The following is a 21,589-nucleotide window of genomic DNA, read 5'->3' as shown; positions in this document are numbered from 1 at the left end:
CTATGAGAGACTATAACCAGCAACTAACTGAAGACAGATGCTGATATTCATAGCCAAACATTGGATGGAGGCCAGGGTCCCTACAGAAGAGTTAGTGGAAGGATTGAAGGCCCTCAAAGAGATGGCAAATCCACAGGAGGACCAACAGCATCAATTAACCTGGACCCCTGGGAGCTACCAACCAAAGAGCATCCATGAGCTGCTCCAAGGCCCCTGGCACATATGTAGCAGAGGACTGCCTTATCTGGCCTCAGTGGGAGAGGGTGCACCTAATCCTGCAGAGATGCATGTAGGGAGGAAAAAGTTATCAAGTGGCAAATGAGAGAAAGTATGAGTGAAGGAACTCTGTGAGTGAGGACCAGGAGATAGAGCAGCATTTTGGATGCAAAAAATTAACTAATTAATTTTAAAAAAAAAAGAAAGTAAAACTTGACCTAGTAACAAAATAAAGATGATTTTCACTTTTAAAAAGTCATTAAACTATATAGGAAATATTAATACCTTAATTCAAGCACATTCTAGTTAAACAATGTTTGATTAATTAAAAAGAGTAACTTTAAAAATACAGACTATTTTCAAGAATACCTAATTTTTTATGGATAGAGACACAATACACTTAATGTATACAAATAGCACAAATTTTTGTATGTTCTTTCATGGGATTCCTGGCAACAGTGAAGTCTACAGGATATCTAACCAGAAACCCACATCATTATTCAAATACTCAGGTTCCCTTCCCTAACCTACTTTCTTTACATAAAGAAGAATCTTAAATCAAAAACAGACTGGAGGTCAGAAGTGTGGAAGAGGCAAGAAGATTCATAAGACTTAAACACATGCAGAATTGGAAAGACATGTAATCAGAGTATCTCAAGATTATATTGCCTGGGGCTGCTGAATGATGTAACCCAAGTGCCAACTGCAAGTGTGTGTGCTATATGAATGGAAAAACTGGTTTTCTCTTAGACTCACAACAGCAAGAGCACAAGTTGGCCCCTCTATGCACTGGACAAACCAGATGTGAGCAGAAACATTTGGATCCTGGGGAATAAATGAACCCCTCTCAAGAAGCCTAGATACACAGCACTCAGGTTTGAGTGACAGCTATAATGTTACACAGCTATTACTGAGGTTAATGGCTAAAGATAAAAATCTATTGATTTCAGTAATAAGATCTCAATATCTGGAAGATGTCATCATAGGCAATATGTCATAGAAAAAATAGTCAGATAAAAATGGAGGAAAGGCTGTTACTGTTCTACCAACTGCACTGTGGAAATAATTTTACCTTCATTGAGTTAGAACTTACATATATCAAACCAACCCTATAAGCTGCAGAACACATTGCATATGGTATAGTTCATTCTTATGTAAACAATGTATATTTGTGCAGGTCTCCTCAAATGCAGATTAATTAACTTTCAGAAAATTCACCAGTCACCATTGTTCAAATCCAAATTTAGATCTCTTAAGAGCATTGCCATAGTTAATGTCAGTCTAAGTGATCCATGAATCTAGTCATTATTTTCCCAATATTTCTAAAATATTTCTTTATTTAGGTCAATTTATCATACAGTCCTTTAAATTTTAGACCTTATTTTTCAATTGTTTAAAAGATAAGGCCAGGGGTAAAATTCTTGAGGAACTGAGTTTAAATCCTCAGTACCCACATAAAAGGCAGGCCTGGTGGTACATGTATGTAACCCCAGAACTATGAGGGTTCAGAAATAAGCATGTATTGGGAGATTAATAGTCATCCAATCTAGATGAAATGGCCAGCTTCAGGTTCAATGGAGAAATCCAGTTTCACAAGTTTGAAGCACTAGGCAATAGAACTAAACACCTGGCATTGACTTCTGATTTGTACATGTGTACACAGCCAAGAACCCACACAGACACAAATACACACATATACAGACATGTAAACTTGTATGTGACAAACATACATATACACATCACACACACACTACAGAGGTTCATGACACGAGGATAGCACAATATTTAGAGAAAGCAGCCTAATACAGAAGGAATGATTTAGATGTCACCCCATTCTAACTGCCACCTATAAAAGCCAGCCTTCCAGTCTTACCAAACAATTCATTTTGAGGGAGGGTACACCCTTTCAGAGGCAAAGAGGACGGGGATAGAGGAAGAAACCGTGTGAGAGGACCAGGAGGAGGGCAGCATTTGGCATGTAAATCAGAAATACAATTTAAAATCAAAGAAATAGCCAATGAACACTTTTATCAGAAAGAATACAAACTGAGAAGTGTTTGAAATAGGATACAAACTACAGGAAGAGCATAAAACACCTTTATATGCAAGAGTTTATTAGATTCTATAAATATAGGGAAGAGAAATATACAGATCAGCAGCTGCAGTCTTCTTTATCACTCACTACCTTATTTTTTGAGACAGGGTCTTTCACTAAACACAGATGTCATTAGTTTTGGTAGACTGCTTTTCTGGCAAGCCCTAAGGACCCTCTTATCTTTTCCTTCTACCACTGGGTTAAAAATATATACAATCAACCTAGTTTTTTATGTTGGTTCTGGAAATCTATATTCAGGTCTTTACACTTGCTCAGCAAGACTTTATCCACAGAACTATCACCAGGCTATTAAAATGATTTTTCAAATACACTAGTGTTATATTCCTCTATTCATGACTTTAGCAAATGATATTCTTTGCATCTAATCCAGTCGAAATATTGCAAAATTTCACGCAGATTCTCATTAGAATACTCTAATTATTTCTGTCGTCCTCTATAAGTCAAAATAAAGCTGTAGTTATGGATAACAGATTTTCCAATGGGGTAGGATAAAAACTGAATATAAAGATTTGTTCATATAAGTTAACATTCCAGTACTAGAGCGGCCATGGTTTATTTTGTACGAGTCTACCATGATGGACAGTGGTTGCTCTCTTCCAATTAGTTCAACATCACATCAGTACATCACTAAAGGAATGAGTCACATGCTCCGGAGTCCTCTCAGGGAAATCCATGGCATTTATACTGAAGGAAATTTGCTCTTCCTCCCAACAACATGCAATGGTGTCATGAGTGCATTGGACCAATCAGACATTTTATCTTTCATTATCAGCTAGTTCAAGGGTTGATATTTGACCAAAGTCAACTGAGAACTATATGGTCAGAACTGTCAGGAGAACAGGTTGTTGTTGTTGTTTGTCTTGCTTACAGCCACTTTAAATTGCATCTTTATCAATTACAATCCAGAGTCTCCAGTATGATTTGCCCCTCACACAGTAAATACTTAAGTCATGGATAATAGTTTAAAAATGAAGAGGTCATACCTAAAATCTGATGTACTCTTTCCTTTTCTGAGAGTTGACACATGATTGTAAGGTGATTGAGGATAAGGGCCAGGTCTGTGTTTATAAATTCATTGTTTTATTTCGTGAAAATCAGCATCATGGAGCAAAACCAAAAACTCTCAGAAGGAATGTAAAACTGTATTGTTCACATTTATAAAGCCGTGGCATACACATGTAGTGACTGATGACTGCAGTGTGCATGATCTAAACAGAGGAAAGAAATTCTCTAGCTGTCTCTGCTCCACTCCACAAGAAAGCCACAACACTGATCTGCTCATTTCAATTTATTTTTTATCTCTTTTTTCTTTCATTCGTCTTTTATGCATTACATTCTGACAAGTTTTCCCTCCCTCCACTCTCCCCAATCCTTCCCCAGCCCCATCTCCCATCTCCTCCAGATTCTTTCCTCCTCCCAGGAGATATCAACTGAACACAGCATAACAGGTTACAATTAGACTGGGCACAAAGCTTCATATTAAGGCTGGACAGGGCAACTGAGTAGAAAGGAAATGGTACCAAAGAGCAGTCAAAAAAGCCAGAGATAACACCTCCACTCACACACTCCCTCTGTTTGGAGTTCCACACTAAACCCCCAGCTGTACCTCAACTGAGTGAAAAGGAAAGGGTACCAAGAGCAGTCAAAAGAGCCAGAGATAACACACACACACACACACACACACTCCCTCTGTTGAGAGTCTCACACAAACCCATCATAATGTATACGCAGAGGACGTAGCTCAGACACATCCAGGGTTTATGTTTGTCACTGAAGTCTCAGTGAGCCCTTAAAAGCACTGTATATGGGCTGTGTTCTCAAGCTGTCCTTGACCCCTCTGGCTCCTGCAACGCTCTTCTGCAGGGTTCTACTGACTCTGCTTAATGTTTGGCTGTGAGTCTCTGCATCTGCTCCCACCATTAGCTCAAAAACTCATCTTTGAGGGTTAGGCATTGCATTATGAGTATAGCAGAATATCATTATTAACTGCTTTATTGTATTTTTCCCAGTTGTGTTTGGTTATATCCTGTGCAGCCTCAGGTTCCTGGTAATCTAGGCTGTTTCTGGCATGGGCTACCTCACATGGCACGAGACTCAAGTTGGGCCAATCATTAGTTTCCCACTTTCACAAATTCTGCATCACCATTATCCCAACACATCTTGAAGGCAGAACAGATTGTAGGTTAAAACTTTTGTGGCTGGGTCACTATCCTAGTATCACTGCTAGAAAAGTTGTCTGGTTATAGAAAATGACCAAACATCAAAATTAGAATAGAATAGTTATAAAAAAAAAAGTAGGGGGAAAACTTTCCAATACTGAACCAATAAAAAGAATAAAATATATGTCTCTTGTGTGAGTTAGTATGATGTGAATCCATAATCATATCTTTTCAAGAATGTAAGAAAAAAAAGAAAAAGATAAAAGAACAGAAATACTTCAAATTTCGGAGAGTTACCACATGAAAAATGCTTGGCTTGACTTTCTAACAAAAATTATGGCCTTCTTTATTGACAGACTTAAAAGCATCTTTCATGTGTCACTCTGGATAAAGGAGTAAGATGCTGCTTGCTCAGTAACCCAAGTGGATTCATTTCCCAGGAAGAAACTATGGAGAACAACCAGGATCTTAGAGTCTCTGTACATTGGAAATCAGTAGTCATATCAGGCTGTTGGAAATTCCTTCAGTGACCCAACTCTATTTGAAATACACAGCAGATGGCTTTAGGTGGGAAAAAAGGAAGAAACATCATCTCCATCTCAAAACTCAAACTTGACACTAGATATTGGAATGTCTCCATTTTAATCATACATGGATCATAGATAATTGGCAAAGGCCATTATCAAAATGTTTTAAGTTTAGGAAGCTTCATGACTTCACTCCACAGAGAAAACTTCATTTTCAGTAGGAACATCATGTCATACAAATGAAAAGCAAATCCTCCCGTGCTTTCTGTTTACCTGACTAAGGATTGGGTACCATAATTGCCTGTTACTAAATATGAGCAGCTGCTTCTCAGAGTCCAATTTCTCTCTAACAAGAGCTTCTCTTTCCAACCTGATTTCTTAGAAGCTACTCAGGAAAGCATGGTTATATAAACAAATTTTATATGTAAAGAGACTTATGTAGAGAAAATACTTGCAGTACTATTGTGTTATTAAAATGCTCAATAATTGTCATTGTGTTGACTATGCCAAAGGCCAGACTTTCTTAATTTTTATTTCGCCTGAATAGCAGTATCACCTATAAAACTCTGTTGAACCCTAGATTTCTCAGAATGGCTACCACAAGCACTCTGAGAGTCATGCTTCTCTGAGGTATGTCCATTAGGAGTTTGCCCATGCTCTAGTCCATGGCCCCAAACTTATGCACATATAGGAAAAACTACTTGTACTCAGTGAATTATTAAGACGACAAAGAGAATAAAGTATAAAGCTCAAATAAGAAAGTGAGGGACTAGGGAATCTTGGAGTAGAAAAATTGGGTAGATGTAATCATATTTCAGTGCATATGTAGAAATTTTCATGGAAACAACTAGAAAATTATTTAGTTAATTAGTTAACTAAAGTAAAATATAGATGACGCACATAAATTAATTCATATTATATTCATCACTTATAGGGCACTTTAAATTAGAAAATGCTATATTTTATTAAGTGGAAACATTTAACAAATGGTACTGGTCTAACTGGTGGTCTGCATGTAGAAGAATGAAAATTTATCCATATTTATCATCTTCTACAAAGCTCAAGTCCAAGTGAACTAAGACCTCACCATAAAAGCATATACACTGAATCTAATAGAAGAGACAGTAGGAAATAGCCACAAATGCACTGGCACAGGGGAAAAATTCCTAAACAGAACACCAATGCCTCAGGTTGTAAGATCAACAATTAACAAATGGGACTCATGAAACTGAAAAGCTTCTTTAAGGCAAAGGAAACTGTCAATGGGACAAAACAGCAACCTACAGATTGGGAAAAGATCTTCACAAACCCTACATCTGATAGAGGGCTAATATCCAAAATATATAAAGAACTCAAGAAGTTAGACTTCAGAAAACCAACCAAACCAATTTTAGAAAAGGGGTCCAGAAGTAAACAGAAAATTCTCAATAAAGGAATCTCGAGTGGCTGAGAAGCACTTAAAGAAATGTTCAACATCCTTAGTCATCAGGGAAATGCAAATAAAAACAACCCTGATATTCTACCTTACGTCAATCAGAATGGGTAAGATCAAAAACTCAAATCACAGCACAGGCCGGCAAGGATGTGGAGAAGAGGAACACTCCTCTATTGCTGGTGGGATTGCAAATTGGTACAAACACTCTGGAAATCAATCTGGCTCAGAAAACTGGAAATAGTTTTATCTGAAGATCGAGCTATACCACTCCTAAGCATATACTCAAAAGATGCTCTACCATACCACAAGGACACATACTCCAGCATGTTCATATCAGCCTTAGTTGTAATAGCCAGAAGCTGGAAACAACCCAGATGTCCGTCAAGCAAAGAGTGGCTACAGAAAATGTGGTTCATTTACACAATGGAATATTTTTCAGCTATTAAAAACAAGTTGCAACATTTAAAACCAGCAGGAAAATTCATCAATAAGCTGTAGCTTTTCTTGGATGTCTTTTGTACTTCTTCTTTGATGCAATAGTTCTTACTGACTAAATGAAATTCAGAATTTTTTTATAAGTAAATGATGTTTCTGGGATCTTTTAATTATCTTTAATTAAACTCTCTGCCTTTATCAAAGAAACCCTTCATATATACTAGAAAAACTGGTAAGATATAAGTTGCGAAGCTAAAACTTTAAATTTCCTCATGATTATCATAGTGTGAGGATATCTTTGGTGCTTTTGCTACAAAGTCCCTGGGTTATATCTCTTTTGTCAAAATCATTTCTTCTATATTTAAAAACAAGTAAACCCTTCACGGAACATGTGAGAAACACTTTCTCCATTTCTATCTGTTTAAAAGTGTGTGTGTGTGTGTGTGTGTGTGTGTGTGTGTGTGTGTGTGTGTGTGTTCAAATTCAAACACTGGGCACAGATTCTAATCTGTGGCCATGCACAACCAAGTTGTATAAAAAAAACGTCAAACTTGGAACTTCCATGGGGTTCCTCCATGTTTGTGACCAATAAGTTTGGACACAGAAAAAAAGATTCAACGTTTTCATAATATTTTCAAAAGGAGCTTTGACTCTCCCACATCCAGTGTAAATTCTGCTACTGATTTTCTTTGCAACAGTTACATGTTAAAAAAGTATGTGATCATTGAAACTAACCATATATGGTACGCCCTTAAAACATTTTTTTTTTACTTCAAAGTATTACCTAACTCATATACAACAAAACTCATTTTAAGTGTTTTGAAAGTTTTGAGAAAAATCAAAATTCTACAACAAAAATTATGAAATAATAGAAAACATTACTGAGTAAGACATATGAGCACTGCAAATTATGTCTTTGGTCTTGAGAAACACTCATAATTTAAGACTAGTAAAATACAAATATTCATAATGTTTGCCCTCTTCATTATTTTCCCTCCTCTTACAGTTATTATGGCTTCTTCATAAGCAGCCCGCCATCACACATGTAGAGCAAATGTATTGGCAGTGGGTCCCTTAGTATGTCTTCATGTCACAATGTGGACTGAATTTTGGTCATTAAAGGATGTTACTTTCTGACAGTGAAAACTGTGCATTGTCAGTTATTTTACCATATTTTAAAAGTTATTCTCTTCTCATCTAGTTTTTACATTTATAAAGATTTTTTTTTTATTCAACCAATTTCTATCTGTGGAGTTTTCAAGTTAACAGATTATTTTTACTTTTGAGTTTCTTACTTTTGTTTTGAGTTTCATTTATTTCTTTTAGATTTTGCTTTATTGTCTCTGTGTGTAGACATGCATTTGTATGTATGGTATAGACATGTCTGATGGTACATACCTGATGTGAGGAGAAGTGCATGCAAGAAAATCAGGATCACCTTTGTTTATTTTTTTCATGTGTGTGCGGAGATGAGAACTCTGCTCCTTATGCATGTACAGCAAGAACACTTCCTCACTGAGGGATCTCTCCAGATCACACTTTTTTAACAATACGCACATAGTCCATCACTAAATTTGAGGCCCTTAAAACAAGAACTTTCTTAGTTATTTTTACATTTGTTCTTTCCTATCCCCTCAATCTTAAATGTGAAGTTTGTTATAGTTTTATAATTCTACAAGCCTCAATTCATTAGTGTATTTTGTTTCCTTTGTTATATAATTTAAATGATTAATATGAATAAGATTGTTTACTATTGGTGTGAGAGATGGCTCAGCTGGTAAAAGTGCTAGACAGGCAAGCATGAGGTCCTAAGTTTGAATACTTCAACCACAGTAAGAGTTGGAGGCATGGTGTGAGCACCTGTACTCCCAATACTTCCATAGAGATGGGAGGTAGATGCAGGAAATTGGTCCCTGGATGTTCATGGACCAATTAGACTAGCCTGCTCTGCAATAATAAGATCCTATCTCAAAATAGGCTGAAAGGAAAAGATGTACAAATGAGGTTGTCCTCTGAGCCACACACATGTACCCTAGCATATACCCTCATTATTCATAAACACACACACAGGAGCACACACATGAGTGTGTGCACACACACAGAGAGACAGACAGAGACAGACAGACAGACAGACAGACAGACAGACGAGAATTTTCCCTTGCATCATGGAATGAGGTTTTAGAAATTTCTTTAACTTTTTTTCTCTAATTATAACACTGGAGGAACCAGATTAACACTGACTTTTGTAGATGGCCACCATTTTCTTTGAGAAAATTATGATGATCTTCATTCTTTGGTTGTAAATAGTTTTTATTATTATTATTATTATTATTATTATTATTATTATTATTATTATTATTCAATAGGTGATACTCTTCTTTTTATTTCATATCTCTTTTTATTTTTTATTTATATTGGATATTTTATTTACATATCATATGTTATACCCTTTTCCCATTTCCTCCACACACCCAAAAACCCCCATCCCACGTCCCCTGCTCCTGCTTCTATGAAGACGTGCCCCCACCCACCCACCAACTCCCACTTCCCTGCCCTCGAATTACCCCACACTGGAGCATCCAGCCTTCCTAGGACCAAAAGATTCCTCTCCCACCTATGCCCGACAAGGCCATCTTCTCCTACATATACAGCTGGAGCCATGGGTCCCTCCCTATGTGCTCCCAGGCTGGTGGTTTAGACCCTGGGAGCTCTGGTTGGTTGGTATTGTTGTTCTCCCCATGGGGCTGCAAACCATTTCAGCTTCTTAGAATGTATACTACATAGTTTAAATATTATGAGACTATGATTGCTGTTTAAAATCCAGAGGCATATTAACCATGTGTTTGCTTCTTTTTGTTTGTAATCAAACTGAATTTGGTGAAGACCACAAATCCCAACTTGTCTTTAGTGGATTTGGCTCCAACATCAGTTTAATTTTCAAAGCCCTGTTGACTACACAACAAGCCCACATTGCATGTGCCCCATAGGAGAAAAACTTTGAGGACCTGGCAGTGGAGCCCACCAACATTCTGTTTTCAAATCGTCACTACTGTGCTTTGTTTCAATTCTACAGATACACTTTGGACTGCAGGTTTCCTCTGAAGATTTGACTTATCTAACTCCCTACTTCCTATTGCATTTCCTAGATTTCTGGAGTTCCTTACCAGGAACTTTGGCTATGTAGACAGTTTTAACCTCTTTATGCCATCCAAACATCCCATAATTGGGTGATCCTCATAGACAAAATGTGAGCCAAAAGAGAAGTTAGGTGAACAGAGTGCACCCCAGTGTGACCGGCTGACTCTTCAACTGGAGACTGTTTGGGAAAGAGAACACCATGGGGATTATCCTCTGCCTACACTCTTAGCGCAGCTCTACATGGACTCTAGCATGAATGAAAGAGTTTTCACTGAAACGTTTCTTTTGCATACAGGATTTAGGGCGGACAAGAAGTTACAGGAAAAGAATAGGAAAACAACAGAAACCGCCACTGTATTGCTCATTTATGAAATTTGTCTTTTTTAAAGGTTTATTTATTTTATGTGTAAAAATACACTGTAGCTGTCATCAAACACACCAGAAAAGGACATCGGATCCCATTACAGGTGGTTTTGAGCCACAATGTGGTCAGTGGGAATTGAACTCAGGACCTCTGGAAGATCAGCTAGTACTTTTTTTAACCACTGAGCCATCTCTCCAGCCCTGCAATTTTTTATTTCTGTTCTGAATTTTAGAACTCTAATTTACCTCACAAGGACATTATGTAGTTCTTTTTTATATTTTGTTCAAGACTTCTAGTTATCAGTAGGAGAAATCAGGTGACTATATTTATTTCTTTTTAGCTGAAATGAGAAATTGCTATGCTGAGATGACATTTACAGGACTGTGTCCCATAAATTTTCTTCTCTGTTATTTATTAGTCTAAGTTCTCAATTATCAGTTGTACACTTTGTGTCTCACTACACTTCTTCCCAGTTAGAGTTCACTACTGGACTCCTCAGATGACTCACAAGTCAGTTTCCATCTACAATGGTAGATTTCTCTTTGAGATAAATGATACATCTTCATTTTCTGACCCTTCTGAAAAAAAAGTTATGTTATCAAAATTAAATCAAAATTAAATTAAAATTTTAATATCTCAAGCTTAAAATGTATATATAAAAGGATAATATAACGCACTGACTCTTCTAGAGATGCTTAGTTTCTAAACATTTTTCTAGAATGGAGAGAATGGTTTAAATTTAAGAAGGTAGCTAATTCAAATAGGCACACATGCAGATCTTCATAAAATAGTCTTGAAATTAAAGGGAGAAGTTTAAAATTAAAGTTCAATGTCACTGTTTATAGCTTCTTGAAAAGTGATCAATAATAAAAAGATTAGATGACTGGAGATGGTCTAGAGAAATATTTCACTTCAAGGATAATCTTGACTAGATAGTAAATACTAAATACTCATATAAAATACTCATGTAATAAATCCTATTTCTAAAGTGCTATATTAAGCCAGGCCTGGGAGTGCACAACGTTAATCCTAGATCCAGAGGCAGGCAGATCTCTGAGTTTGACACTGGCCTGGTCTACAGAGTGAGTTTCAAGATAGAAAGGGCTATACCAAGAAACCTTGGTGTAGGAAAATGAAACAAACAAACAACAAAAAAAAACCACAAAAGGTGCTATATTAGTTACTCCTGTTACTAAGATAAACTGCATAAACATAGGCAAAATTTATCTAGGCTAAGATGTTTATTAGGAAAGTTTATGGTGGGGAAGACATACCCAGAGGGCAGGCAGGGGGGGAAAGAGGGTCACATCTCCAATCACACACACAAGTGGGGCAAGGCTTTAAAATCTCAAAAGCTATACCCAGCGACATCCTTTCCCTGTTAAGGTCACCTAAAGGTTTCACAACCAACTGTCTAAATGTCTGAGCCCATTGTAGGCATTTCTTTTTTTTTTTTATTTTCTATAATTTTAATAAGTTTAAAGTAAATAAAAATACAGGAATGGCTTGACTACCATACTGAGAAATGCTATCGCTAGTAGCTACAGGCAGCTATTTAAGCTTGAATTTAATTTTTTTTCTGTCTTCATTTTTTTTATTAGATATTTTATTTACACTTCAGATGCCATTCCCTTTCCCCATTCCCTCCTTAGAAAACCCCTATCCCATGCCCCCTTTTCCTTTTTGCATTTATACATTTTTTAAAATAATGTTAATCATAGGCTTTGTAAGTTTGGTATTGCTCAATCAGAGGTGTAACCCACTGACCAACCTAGATATAACAACTATCTTTGACTGGTGGAGATACATGAATATCTGCCTCCCTGTCTCCCCCCTCTTTCTCTCTTTCATCACCTAGCTTCTCCTCTCCTTCTTCTTCTCCTCTTCTTACTCCTTTTCTTCCTCTCAGTACTCCTCCTACCTTAGCTCCTCCTACACATCACCCTTCCTGTTAAAATGAAATTTTTCTCTCAAAATACAATTAGAGCATAATTATGCCAATTTGTACCAGTGAGGTACAAGATAGTCCTAATACCCAGTCCATCCTTTTGTTGACTAACCAGCACCTCTGTGATCTATCCTAACTAAAACATTTAGTTCTGAATCTGGCTTTAGAATGAATGTCAGCTGACGACCATCCACTCAAATCTTTTCTCTTAAGGTAAATAGCTATAAGTTTTCAACCCCGTCAGAAGTAGCACAAGTGTCCAGGTGTTCAGAGGTCTCTATAAATTGGCTAAGTTTTAGAAGCTATGCTTTGTGCTTCCCACAATTACAGTTAACTCAGTCATTGTAGGCATTTCTCACACAGGCCACCACAGGTGGTAGAGGTGCCAACGTGACATTGCTTCTGACGCTATGTTAACCAATCTCATTTTTTCATGTTTTTTATTGGATATTTTCTTCATTTAAATTTCAAATGTTATCTTCCTTTCCCAGTTTCCCCAACGCAGAAAACACCTATCCCACCAACGCTCCACTGCTTCTATGAGGGTCTTTTCATACCCACCAACTCCCACCTCCCCACCCTTGAATTCTCCTACACTGGGGCATAACTGCCCATTGAGATTTTGGAATTTCTGTAATTCATGGCGTGTGATAAGTATATCAAGAAAACCCAGTAATTGTATACTGTATCAATAATATGCAAATAATACATGAAGATTATTTTAGAGATAATCATATACAGATACCTCAAACCTGGTGACTATCTAAACTAATTCTGACATTCCAAACAAGAGTCTCTTCCCTGAATAATTTAACATACACATAGAAAGAAGTGAACTATCTGTTGATATTTTTCCTCTTGCAATTTATTAAAATTTATGCAAAAAGATTTTTTAAAAAAATGTTTTAAAAAGTTAGGAAAACACATAGACAAGGGCTTGATCAAGTCATGCCTAACATTTCTGAAAAAAGAAAAATCTTCAGCAAGTGGTCACTACACTACACTGGGAGGAGCATCTTAAAAAATTCACAGTATGAAGCATTATTTACAAAAGACAGTTTAGGTTAGACGATTTACTTCTTATAATTGAGTCATACAATATGGACCACACCTACATGGTCATTCCATCTTCATCTGGACAACATCTAAAATATGGCTAAGATTTTAACACATGTATCAATCAGGATTCTGCAGAGAAAACGATAAGATTGTTAGATAGATGACAGACGGGTGGAAGGATGGTTGAATTGATGGATGGAGGAATGGATGAATAAATCAATACATACTACTGTATCTATATTTAAAAGTACAAAATCCATACAGAGGACAAAATAACAGAAATGCATCAAGGGTCATGCTTGAGTTCTGAGTTTGAACTGAGTACAATAAGCAAACATGTTAGATACAGAAGAGCTGATGTCATCATTAGAAGCTTGAATTTTGAGACAAGCCAGGTCTGTCAGCTTGGGCAGGAGTTCCACATTGTACACATAAGGCAGGATTCCATCTTTGGGAAACTAATATTTTCTATAAATATCTGAAATTTATTGGATCTGAGTCATCCAGAAAGTCAAGTGTAATCCACATCACTTAGAGATGTTATTCATACCTGTTCCATGATGTAACACCATCATCTATACTAGAACGAATTTTTAATTTTGAGATTATAATCTGATTGCAATATTTCAACCTTCCCTTTCCTCCTTCCGAAGCTCCTACATGTCATCTCTTTGATCCCTTTCAAATTTATGAATTCTTTATTCATTAATTGTTATTGTTCTTATATATAATTGTTATTAATAGTTCTTAAATATATATTCATATTATATACATATATATATATACTTACATATACATATATGAACACTTTAGTGTAGAATATTATTCTCCCAGTCTCAGCTTTCCTAAATCACCTGTAGCATTTTCTGTAAGTTTGAGGACTCATGGGCTTTTCCCCATCCACATTGACATGTTCACTGGTGCAATTTTCATTCAGCTCATATTCAGATAGTCATGTAGTGATACTTTATAGGTATAGCTTCTGACATTTCTAACAGATACCATCTCACACCAAACTCCATGGTCCACTGTCTCTTACAATCTTTATTTACCTCTTCTTTCAGAATGCACCCTGAGCCTTAGATGATAGCATATTTGTTACATGTGTCTGTTGGGACTGAGCTTGAAATCTACATTTTTAAGTGCTGTGTGTGTGTGTGTGTGTGTGTGTGTGTGTGTGTGTGTGTGTGTGTGTGTTTGTAGTGGTCTCTATCTATTACAAATTGAAATTTCCTTGACTAGGAGTAAACCTTACATATATCTATGGGTATAAGGATAAATGTTAGCAGATCGTTAGGGATTATGATGGTTTAGTAAATTACTGCTTATATATTCTTCTCCAACATACATGATTTCACTAGCACTGAGTAGTGAGATATGTTTCTTTCTGCACCAAGCATTGTTTCCCTCTTGTTGAGTGGATCATGACTCCCCTTAGAGAGCTATTGGGTAATGCCAAGGTTGACAAACCTCAGTATACTCTTAGGTACTCTTAGGGCTGTTATACTATGCTGCTCATTGAAGTAGTACATAGACATCATAGCTGACTAGGACTGTTGGTTGTCTCCCTCCTTTGGAAGCTTTTATGGTGCCTTCTAGTAATACAAAAGCTAGTCCTAAGGAAGAAACTTTCAGGTAAGTTCCAGCTTTGGTAGCCCAGATGTTCTTCAGGTTTTTTTTTTTTCTCGTGAAGCTTTTTTTTTTTTTTCCTTAGCAAGTTTTACACTGTACCCGTATAAGTATAAGCCTTGGGTATAAGTATATGTAAACCACTTATATAATACAATAAATCACAAATTAGATTAAAATTTACTTTTAGAAATTGTGATGATATACAAATGTGGACTCTGCATTCCATGAGCTGGATTTTAATTTAGAAAATCATTTAACTTCTCAGATTCCCCCTCCCCTTCATCCTACATAAATGTATGTCCTATAAGGTAGACACTGTCTTTCACTATGCTAGAGGAGCTCCACTGTCTTCAGGACTCTGCTAGAGTATGACCAGAAGAAAACACAAAAGAGGGAAATGAAATATTTATTCTTCTGATATTTTACTGATGTTCTGCAGTGTAGTTATTATTATTCCTTGAGAGTCTCATTGTATGTGGACTTACAGAATGTCTTCCATTTTATCACTTCATTCCACAAAGTATTACTCTGGAAAAGAAAGTTATTGTGCAAGAATTATATCAATTGGCTCCAACTCACATCATGGTGCCTTGATGAGAAACATCTGGTATCTAAGAGTAAGGAAAAGCTTATCTGAAAGCTCACTAGTTATTCATTTGTTACTCTATCCTACATATTTCAGTGGGATATACTCTGTGCATATATGGTATAAGTATTTGAAATGTGTAGTCAGTATGAGATGCTAATATAATCATAGGCTGGTTTGAAAGAACACAGACCTAATGTGTAAGCCGAAGTGATCATCCTTTCTCATGATTTTATCAAGTAATTCATTTCAAGAGTATGTGCTTCTTGTCATGGAGACATGAAACATGGGGAATTTAATAGTCCTCTCCTAAGAAACAAATGGTTCCACCAAGGGATCAGGGATAGTATTCCATTAAGTGTTAGTCAGGGAATAAAAGATAGCTATTCTGTACTATTCACCGAACCACTGGGGACAGAGAGACTTCATCCTACTGAATTGGTAATTGATCTCAATTACCCAGTGGAAATATCTTAGTTACCTGCAATGATAGCAAAAAGGGCAATGGCTGGAACTTGTGAGTTTGTAAAAAGCTCACTTCTGTGTTCCTTTACACATGGCTCTGATCAATGGAAACAATCTAGTGAAGACAGAGATCAATAAACATTTATATTCTTGGCTGTGGGTGATATAGATTAGTGGTGACAAGCAGAATATACATGGTAAGGATCTGAGTTAAAACCTCAGTTCTGAACCACTCATATGCTAGAGATTTAGTCCCACAGAAGGATTAAATGCTAGTTAGGGTGCTGATAATTATAAAGGATGTATGACTTCATATCAAACACATTAGCAAATCTTAGAGGTAGGTTCCTTTCTCTGCTAAGTATGTGACTAGATTTATTCCATGATGACATGGTAGCTGACTAGGACATTTCTGTTCCCTGTGAAGAAAGAAATGGATTTCCCAGCAAAGGGAGCATCCTGAATGAGTGTGCAGGTCCAAATGGGTTAGGGTATGTGGGGTAATCTGTCCATCAGATACACTTCATGACTTTTCATCTTCTCTTTGTTCTGCAGTTCTCCAGTGCTTGTGGCTTCTGGTTAGTATCAGTTGATAGAAGGCTTTGTAAGGGGATCAGAGGTAGGAAGGGACACACTGGCAAATGCCATGGCCTCTACTACACATCACAGAATTTTGTGTCTTTGAGGACCAGTATAATCATTTCTTTCTGCTGTTTCTAGTCCAACGGTGCTTCATCAGCCTTCTTATTTTCCGTTAGTCCCCACCACAAATGTAAATGCTGCCTTCATTAAACTCTCTTCAGTCACCCTTTGAAGATGCCATCTGTTTGTGTCAGGAACATCATTCCAGAAAGTGGCCTGCTACATTTTAATAAGGCTTATAATCATATTTAGCCTACCAACTTATTATTCCTAAGACCTATCCATTTGAACACGGTTAGCTTCTAACATAGTTCTGTAGAATTTGGCTAGGTGTGCAAAGGAAAGGAAAGGACTAGTTACAGGCAATATTAATATTTCAGAGGGTTAAGGAAGCCCTTTATCCTCTCAAATTAGGCATGATTTCAGGTACCAAAAAGCAAAGCCAAACATGTTGTAATTAAAATAATGGTAAAAGATATAAGGAAAAGGGATCTTAGATTATCATACTAACAAAGAAAAATGCTAAAATATTTGAATGTGCTACTTATAAACAGCCATGGAGTCTAAAATAAAATAATACAGTTCTAAGAAAGTAGTAAACTAAACTGATAAGACAGATAACCCAAGGAACATTTAACGTTCCTAAGAATTCCAGGCTAATTTAAAAATCCATTTAAGAGAAAATTAATTCCAGAGAAAATTAATTCCAGGACTGCAGTGTGATGTTCTCAGTAAACAGCTGGGTGGAGCATGCATGCTGGGATGCAATGTGCCATGTGGGACCTCCAAAGCCATCGCCTGCTCAGCAACTCTAACGCAGTGGTATAAGCACTGAGGACAGATGAAATCAGATAAAGATCTCTGACTGAAAACATGCTAAATACTTTAAATAATGCATCTCTTTTCAGAACACAAGAGTGCCTTGATCTTAGTGAGTGCCCAAATTTTCCCTACCTCCCACCCAAGCTAAACAGCAGGGAAAACCTGAGGGTCCTCATTAGTTGCCTCTAATCATGAATTTCTATGAAATCCAGAGCTGCAGAGTCATGAACTAAGCACCAGCATTGTGTTGAAGCATTTCTGAGACAAATCAAGCTGTAACTAGAGAGAATGATGATACTTTTAGATAAGCAGATGGAAAAATAACTCATGATTAATTTAGACTTTTGCTTTTTTGAATACAAATCCACACTTCAAGTCTACCAGAAGAACTTTATTGAGAATTTAAAATACTTATTAAGTTATGATAAAATGAGAATTTCTCTATACAGGTTCTTTAGAAGGGTTTCGAGTGTAGAAAATGCATATGGGGAGATAAATGTGCAAATGATAACAAAATTTGCACATTGAAGTAGTGATTTTAAAAAATCATAATCAGGATCTGGGGAAACAGTTCAGTGATTAAAATAGCAATCGTACAAGAGAGAGAGACTGGAGTACTGATTCTCTGAACCATAGTAAATGGCAAATGGGCACGGTGGCAGTCATTCCAGAATTTAGAAGGTAGAAATAGAGTGTGTCTATAACAAGAGAGCCATTCAAGTGAGCATATTATTCCGTTGAGAGACCCTGTCTCAAAAACAAAATGGAGAGTGATCAAGACTCCCAATGTCAACTTTACACACACACACACACACACACACACACACACACACCACATACTTATGTACTATGTGCTATGTTAGATAGATATAAAATGATGTGATTCTTTGAGGCTTTGTCGACCAATCTTGGTGTTATTTTCTCTCCTTCCTTCTTCAGAATTCACTTCCTTTCCCCTCCCAGTTAAACCTTTCCTCCTGCTTTCCCATCCCCCACCCCATATCCTGTTATTCCCCTCTCAAGCTTTTCCACCCTCCATTCCTGGCTTCTGCAATTCCTCCCTTTGTTAATACTCATGTCTGTAGGCTTGCATCTAATCCCTGCAGGTGAGAGAACATGTTCCATTTCTCTTTCTGGGTCTGGGTTACCTCACCCAGCATAATCTTTTCTGGTTCCCTCTTCTTACCTGCAAATTTCACTATCTGTACAGATTTTCTACAATGCATTCTTTGCTATTTTTCTAAGTATTTTAATCATACTCTAGCATGATAATAGTGAGAATAAAAATTTGCCAAAGTTCTGTCTTAGAATTTTCATATCTGCAGAAATTAATGCTGGTGTGACTAAAGTCTCAGAGATTAGGAAGTTCCTCTGAAGAATGACTGATGTATTTCTTTCATTAGAAGAAAATTTCTTAGTGTCATTCTTTAACACTTCCTAAGAAGTCAAAGTTTTAAAAGTAAAATAAATAGAGATAAAAAGCAGAAAACAATGAAGATGCTTGATAAATTTAAGATATTGTGGCATTGTGGCAAGCTACCTTTGATGCCACAGCCATTTCTAAACAAAATATAAGAAGCATAAGAAAAACTGGAGACTGAGTGACAGGATATAAGTGTAACTATAAATCAGGACTGCTAAGCACCTCTGAATACCAACAAGAGTGAGTGACATCACACACATGGAGATTTGGTTTCAAAGAAATGACCTGAAATAGCAAGTAATTGAAGAAATTTCTTTACAATGCAGTACAGTTATTTAAAAATTAGGCCCTAGATACTTTGAAATAACCAAACTATAACCAAACTGGATTCTCCAGTGAGAAACCAAAGCCTAACAAACTTAAGGTCCTCAATTTCCATTAAACTATAACATTTGAAAATAACATTTTATCCCTTTATTCTATTGATACAGCCCTTATGTTGACTGAAAACTTCTTGACTTAAAGGTGAGGTGCATGAGAGACAGACAGCTTGGTAACACAACTAGATTTTATCTCTCTACTCAGCAAATTATCTAAATTAACTGTAGTCATCATGGTAGTGGTTGGGATGGGAGCTTGGGGACAAGGCAATCACTCAGAAGAAGGACTGTTTTTCTCTTGGGGCATTGGTATCAATCTCTAGTGTCACTACACAATTTCATGTGACAGAAAGCAGTATGTAGAAGTCAGGGAAGTAAGCGACTTGCAAAATCTATCAGCAGATTAAATGTGTGTACACAGAGCCCCTCTCCCTTACCTCAAGTTCAGCTCCTCTATTTAGTAGTTTAAGGTTTAAATTCCAAATCCTTTCAGAAAACAGGATAAAAATTACACAAGATGAAGCAAAGACTAATAGTTTTGTTACCTTTAAAAGAAGTACAGAGGGCCAACAGAGCTAGCTAATATGTTTGGTGTGGCCTAATTAGAGGGGGAAAATACCACTGGAAAATAATTTGAACAAAAAAAAATCTTCATCAGTTGAAGGAATGGCCAAAACAATTCTGAAGTAAGGAAAAAAAAAAAAACAAACAAACAAACCACAGAGTAATTTGAAACCTATACTCACTTAGTCCCTTGTATACCACATACATGCAGCTCAATGGGATTTTTCAACTTAATGTTCAAACTCCACAACATACAGCTTGATGTTAAATTACAGTGAGTGAATACCATGAAATTCTATAGGTTCCATATAAGATCCCCAGTAAGCTATGCATACCCACTCTATGCCAGGTATTGTGTTCATTGCTGCACTAAATTTAAGCTATGACACTACTTCTGTGTGTTTGACCTGTGGTGGATCACTTTCAATGAATTTATCAGAATTCTGTGGCAAGAAAATGAAAAGAACAAATCATTCCTGACAGTTGTAAACCATGCCTGAGCCCTGATTGATTAGACTCACAGTCATCCTCAAGACAGGCTTTCCTTCAGTGTTCACTATGAGAACATTAATAAAAAACATATCCCAGGAAGGGTCAACTCTAGACCACTGCCAAACTATAAAGAAAACATAGGTCATTCTTCTCCAAGTTTTTGCTAGCCACCATTAGTCATCTTTTCTTCTTGAGCATGTAATACATTTCTTCCACCCCCTGTGTTTGGTATTGTTCTTCATGGTCAATGTGTGCTCTTGGAATGACCAGGATTCAGGTTTGCTTGAACAAATATTACACGTTCTATAGTTCCCATTTCTTATAATTCTCTTCCTATCCTGCTTTGTACCTTTGTCTACACACCACCCTCTAGTGCACTACATATCGGGTCTAGATATACATTAGAATCCATAGGAAAATTTGTCAAAGCAAGTATTTGGGAGTCTTTCTCACACACTTATTCATTAGTCAGGAACATGAATGCAGGAGAATCTTTTCTTACAATTGGTCTAAGATGTTTCCAGTGTACATTGTATAGCACTTGCTCTGATGGCTGGTATGTCAAAGTGTGCTCTCCAGATGAAGAGCAAAATCATGACTTTGATGTTCATTACCGCGCAGAATCTTGGTGTTCAGGAAAGACCTATAGAACATTTATTCTCAAGTAGTGACATAGTGCTACACATCAATTGGTTGTAATTACTCATTTCTAGAGGTCACCTACCAAATAATCCGGAGCCTACAGGGCCTATCCTGTTTACTTGCATTTGTTTGGCCCCTCTCTTGTTTCAGCTAGCACTTGGACACTTGTAATTTGCAGAATTAACAGCCATTGCTATAGCTTCTCTTATCAAATCATGGAGTCACTTTTCTCACTTCTTGAATCCAGCTTGTATATGTTTGTCTTTAACATATTAACATTGTGAAATATAAACCACATCCTCAGCCATCCCAGTGATTGTTCTTGCTCTTCTAGGATCTTTTGCCACCAGTCCTGTCTGAAAAAGGTCAGGCTGACCTGTAGGGTGGTGAGGCACATACAGCCACTCTGACTACAATGAACAGACAAACAGCACTCAGACACAAAACTACCCAGATAACCAGAAATCAAGTGAATGAAAGTAAGAACAAGAGATCTGCTGAGCTGAAACTAAACCTTTAGTATCTAAGCCCTGTAATTGCAGAC

The sequence above is a fragment of the Arvicanthis niloticus genome, chromosome 12, assembly GCF_011762505.2.
Source record: "Arvicanthis niloticus isolate mArvNil1 chromosome 12, mArvNil1.pat.X, whole genome shotgun sequence".
Lineage (NCBI taxonomy): Eukaryota > Metazoa > Chordata > Mammalia > Rodentia > Muridae > Arvicanthis > Arvicanthis niloticus.
This window is presented reverse-complemented; position numbering follows the sequence as displayed.